The sequence below is a fragment of the Dromiciops gliroides genome, chromosome 6 (assembly GCF_019393635.1).
Source record: "Dromiciops gliroides isolate mDroGli1 chromosome 6, mDroGli1.pri, whole genome shotgun sequence".
Taxonomy (NCBI): domain Eukaryota; kingdom Metazoa; phylum Chordata; class Mammalia; order Microbiotheria; family Microbiotheriidae; genus Dromiciops; species Dromiciops gliroides.
In genome coordinates, this window is record NC_057866.1 from 38,047,656 (window position 1) to 38,053,981 (window position 6,326).

The following is a 6,326-nucleotide window of genomic DNA, read 5'->3' on the forward strand; positions in this document are numbered from 1 at the left end:
GAGGCCAGATTTGAATTCAAGTACTCCTGACTCCAGGGCTGGTGCTCTATCCACTGTGCCACCTAGCTGCCCCTCATGAATGTGTTTTAAAAATTATTTTGATAACTACTTCAATATAATTAGTTTTCTTTGTAATTCTATGAATTTTGTTTTATGTAGGCTTTACCAGGCCACAAAAGGGTCAGGTAACACAAAAGATTGAGAACTCCTATGTTAGTTGGTTGTGCAGTTTCACAGCTGCCCTTCTCATAATTAGAATATGATTCTTAGAAGATAAGCCATTTGAGATTTTTTGCTTTCTTTTTGGCCCCAGTCCTTTGCATACACAGGGCCTGGCACATATTAAGCTCTTAATAGATGTTGTTGAATGATTGATGATAATTTTCTCTTTACTGCCCCATATTTTATCCCTTTAGTATTCATTATGTTTAGATTTCTGGCCCACTCTTGTACTTAACACAATTGGTTTCTATCAAAGAAGATTCATTATCAATATAAAATATTTTGCACTCTATCACATTTTCTTTCTTTCTTTTGGGGCAATGAGGGTTAAGTGACTTGCCCAGGGTCACATAGCTAGTAGGTGTCAAGTGTCTGAGGTTGGATGTGAACTCAGGTCCTGAATCCAAGGCCAGTGCTTTATCCACTGTAACACCTAGCTGCCCCCTTGATCACATTTTCTAGAAGAGACTCAAGATGCTTTTCAAAAATTTTTCAGATTTCAAAATATGTAGCTTTAGAGGATGCTAAGAATTTAAAGTCATACATTCAGTTATTCAACAAGTTTTTGTTGAGTGCCAACTATGTTTTTTGAATTGTGTTAAGGTTAAGACACAGCCCCTTTCTGCAAGGACATTACCATCTAGTTTATGAGATTAAAAATACATATACACATGAGATGGATGGTGAACAAGAAAGTATTCCATGTGATTACATTATATGCTGATATAATAAAGTACTAAAATGTGTAACACAAGCTACAATTTATAAAGAATTCAGAAAATGTAAAAATCATTGTAGGCTATAGGAGGCAGAGAAAGCTTCATAAAGGAGATGAGAATTGAAATAGCCCTTGAAGTATGGGTATACCATGTAGAGAGAATTGGAGAGTGCTTTCTAAGTAGGTGAATAAATGAATAAATATATGAATAAAAGAGATTGAAGCAGGAATGAGTATAGTGTCTGTGTGTGTGTGTGTGTGTGTGTGTGTGTGTGTGTGTGTGTGTGTGCTGTGGATGATAGAGATATTAGCCAGATAAGATCAGGTGATATGTTTTGGGGAATACTGGGAAATAAGGTTAGATAAACAGGGAAGGGTTAGATTTTTCAAGGCCTTGAAATCCAGTCAGAGGACTTTGTATTTATGCCATAGGAAATAGGTAGCCATTGGAAGCTTTTGAGTATAGAAGTAGAATTATGATAGAGGTGTTTAAGGGAAATTAATATTGCAGTAGTGGGCAAAGTGAAAAGAAAAGAATAGAGATTAGAGGTGGAAAAACCAGGAGAAAGCTTTTGTAGTAATTCAAGTCTAAGGTGATAAGAGCATATGGGTGGTGACTGTGGAAATGATGGGAGATATATCCCAGGGAGAAGGGAGGAGGTGTATCCCAGAGACACATTTGGAAAGAAAAATCACTAATACTTGGCTAGAAGGATGTAGGAGAAAAAAGACCTAAAGAGAGCCCCAAGGATTTAAGACTAGAAAATTGTGGTCCCATTGATAGAAGTCAAAAATTTGGGAGAGGGAAGCAGTTTAAATGGGGAAAGGGATATGGAATGAGGTATTTTAGGCTTTAGGCATGCAGAGGTTGAGGTGACTCTGGGACATCTTAGTAGATAAAATCCTCTGGCTATTTGGAAAGACAAGACTTAAATATAGTAGGTCAGGGCTGGTATAGTACGTCAGTTTTGGTAATCAAACAAGCATTAAATGCCAGGTTGTGAGGGCTGGGGATACGGAAGCAAAAAACAACAGTCCCTGCACTCAAGGAATTGATTTTCTGTTGGGGATCTATAGAGAAGTGATAGTTGAAACTGGGAATAGGAAATAGATTTGTGGAAAGAGTAAGAGAAAAGAGTGTAGAGAAGGGTAAAGGGCAAAGAAAAGAGGAAAACCGGGACAGTGTATTGCTACAGATACCAAAGGAGGAGAGATGTTTCAAGGGGGATACTGCCAACAGTATCAAATGCTTCTGAAAGGTCATGGAGAATGTGGATGGAGAAATTACCTTGTATATGGCTAGAAGGAGATGACCTTTGAAAATGCATTTTCAGTAGGATGGTAGGACTGGAAGTAATTGGGTAGTGATGAGATGCAGAGAGGGTTGTAGACCCTTCATTCGGTATATCTGACATCGTTAGGAAGGAAAAAATGTTGTTAGAAAGGACATTTGCATTTAAGATTAAAGGAGACCTGAACATATCTGGAGGCAGAAAAAAAGAGGTCAGTTGGGAAGGAGAGATTAAAGATGTTAGAGAGATTGGGATAAGAGAAGGAGGAAACTCCTTAAGAGGCAGCATAGAGGGGGCAATTCTTTGTACAATTTTGCAAAGTAGATAGAAATGTGATAAGATTTGTTGAACCGAATGTCTTAAAGATATAGCAACAGTAATAAACTTATTCCTTCTGCCTTATCCCTCAAATAGAACTTATGGTATTGCTACTGGATCAGATATGTCCTAATAACTTAGAGGAGAGATCAGTGGAAAACTAGAAAAAAGAAAACTGAAATGCATCCATGTTCAAAGAGTGAAAAGAAAGCAAAAAGAGAAAGAAGCAGGACTAGTATGTTAGATTGTATTTGCTTCTATAGAACTATGACAACCATATGGTGGGGGAAAATCTTATTTTTTTTCCTTTTCCTATATAATGTTGTTCATCCTTTATACTTGAAGAAGACCAATGATATCATGATGTTGGGGTCAAGGTAAAGTGTGTTTGACTTTGGCTGGTCAGTCCAATGTGAACTCAGAAGGCTCTATCACAGGTAGGGCACAAATAGTTTATATGAACATTTGGGATGGAGATGTCTCTAGATTTGCACATCTTATATTTCCTTTGTGCTACTTCCATTCTGCTTTGCTCCTAGATCAGAGTGCCTTCTTTGATGTGGTCACCTCATGCTAGGTAATCCTGTGCCAGCATCTCTTATGTCTCACAATCAATACAATAGTTGGAAAGATTTTGCGAGACAGAAATGACTTTATATTTAAGAAGATTAAAAAAAAATAGATTTAGGGGCAGCTAGATGGTGCAGTGGATAGAGCACTGGCCCTGGAATCAGGAGTACCTGAGTTCAAATTCGGCCTCAGACACTTAATACTTATTAGCTGTGTGACCCTGGGCAAGTTACTTAACCACAATTGCCTCACTAAAAAAAAAAAAATAGATTTAATATTTTTAATTGGCCTAGATTTCCCCAGAAACCTCCTTTTTTCTCTCCCAGAGAGTCATCCTTTATAGTAGAGAATTTTTTTAAAGGAAAAGGGAAAAAATTAAACAAAATCAGTCAACTTATTGAAAAAAACTGACCTTATACATCATGAACTTTGACTTGCATAAAAGGAGCTGGCCAGGTCTCTTCCCATATTTCTTCTTTAGGACTGAAGTTGCCCTTTATAATTTCATAAAATTAAGTTTTAAAATTAAGACAATTTAATGTATTTTACAAATCTATAATTTAATAATATAATTTTAGTAACAAAATTTATTTAAAATTTTTAACATTCATTTGAAATTTTTAGTTACAAATTCTCTCCTTTCTTGTCTTTCCCCTATTCCCTAAGAAGGCAAGCAATATGATACCCATTATATATATGAAGTCATGTAAAATATTTCCATCTTAACCATGTACAACATTCAGTTTTGACTGTTTTGTGGTTGTTATTCTTTCCATTTACATTCTTATAGTCATTGTGTCTATTGTTTAACTGGATTTGCTTACTTCACTTTGTATCAGTTCATGCAAGTCTTTCCATGGTTATCTGTTTTCATAATATGCATTGGTTTTTCAAAAATTTTAATTTTGTTTTTTTTGTTTCATTTTAAGTTCTGAGCTGTCTCTCTCTCTCCCCATCCTCCATTAGAGAAGGCTACTATTTAACACACACACACACACACACACACACACACACACACACACACACACCTATGTATATGAAACCATCCTATACATAATTCTATTTATCATTTCTTTCTCTAGAGGTGAATAGCATCTTCCTTCATAGGTCCTTTGATGTTGATTTGAACGTTTATAATAGTCAGGATAACTTAGTTATTGAGTTATTCTTCAAACAATATCACTGTTATACAACATTCTCTTGGTTCTGTTCATTTCACTCTTCGTTATTTCATGCAAGTCTTTCAATGTCTAAAGTCAACCTGCTTATTATTTCTTACAGCGTAGTAGTATTCCATCATAATAATATACCACAACTTGTTTAGTCATTTCCCTACGGATGAGCATTTCCTCAATTTCCAGTTCTTTGCAACCACAAAGAAACCTGCTACAAATATTTTAGAACATATAGGTTCTTTTCATTTTTACTTGATCACCTTGGGAAATAGATCTAACAGTGGTAATGTTGGGTCAAAGGGTATATACACTTTTATAACTCTTTGGGCACAATTCCAGATTGCTCTCCAAAATGACTGGATCAAAACAGTTTCACCAACAGAGTATTAGTGTCACAATTTTCTAATGCCTTTGTCTCTATTTTTATCACTTTCTTTGATAATCTAGAGCTTTTGTTTTTCCAAATAAATTTTGTTATTATTTTATAAAATTCTATAAAGTATTCCCTTAGAATAGCAATGAAATTTTTGGGGCTAGTATTGTCTTTTTTATTATATTGGCATGGCCTAGCCATGAGTGCTCAATATTTCTCCAGTTATTCAAGTTATTCTTTCTTTCTTTTTTTTTTTGCAGGGCAATGGGGGTTAAGTGACTTGCCCAGGGTCACACAGCTAGTCAGTGTCAAGTGTTTGAGGTCAGATTTGAACTCAGGTATTCCTGAATCCAGGGCCGGTGCTTTATCCACTGCGCCACCTAGCTGCCCCCGTTCTTTATTTCTTGAAGGAGTACTTTGTAATTGAAACGATGCAAGTCTTTTTTGTGCTTTGGGAGATGGATCCCCAGATATTTTGTGCATTTTGTATTTATTTGGAATGGCATTTTCTATCATTGTTTCTTGTGTTTTGTTATTATTATATGGAAATGCTGTTGATTTTCCAGAATTTATTTTCTAGCCTGCAACTTGGCTGAAGATGTTAGTTGTTTCAATTAGTATCTTTGCTAATCCCCTAGGATTTTTCTTTTTCTTTTTCTTTTTCTTTTTTTTTTTTTTGCGGGGCAGTGGGGGTTAAGTGACTTGCCCACGGTCACACAGCTAGTAAGTGTTAAGTGTCTGAGGCCGGATTTGAACTCAGGTACTCCTGAATCCAAGGCCGGCGCTTAATCCACTGCGCCACCTAGGAGCCCCCAATCCCCTAGGATTTTCCAAGTAAACCATCATGCCAGCAAATAGGGATAGTTTTATCTCCTCTTTACAGATCTTTATGCCTTTAATTTGTTTCTCTTGTCTTATTACTGGTACTAGCTAAACTAAATCAAGTAAGAGTGGGCCTCCTTGCTTCACTCCCATATTTATTAGAAAAGGTTCTAGTGTATCCCCATTACATATAATGTTTACTTAGACATGTACTTTTTATGAAATTAAAAAAAGGTCTTTCTATGCCTATACATTGTAGGGTTTTAGCATAAAAGAGTTGCTGTACTTTGTCAAAGACCTTTTTCTGCCTCTGTTGAGATGATCATGAGATTCTGGATGTTTTGGTTTTTAATATGATTAATTATGTTATTTGTTTTCCTAATGTTGAACCATCTGTACACCCCTTGTATAGATCCCAGTGAACTATTTCTGGGCCAAATCACTGTAATCTGTTTGATAGGACTGTGTTAAAATTTTTTGAGTCCATATTCATTAATGATGTTGGCCTGTAGTTTTGTCTCTGGATTATATTTTTCCTTGGTTTAGGTATTAGGACTATATTTGTCTCATAAAAGGATTATGGCAAGGTGCTTTCTTTCTCAAATTTTGCGAATAGTCGGTACTAACTGTTCTTTAAAAGTTTTATAGAATTTTCTTGTGAGTCCATTAAGACCAGGCATTAGAGCCATGTACCCCTCCTCTCAACTAGCTCCTTGATCTGTTTCCTTTTCTGATATTGAATTATTTAAGATCTATAAGTGGGCTTCTGATGATTTGAGTATTTTATATTTTTAAAAGTATTCCTCTATTTCTTTTGTGTTCTCTATTTTGTTAGC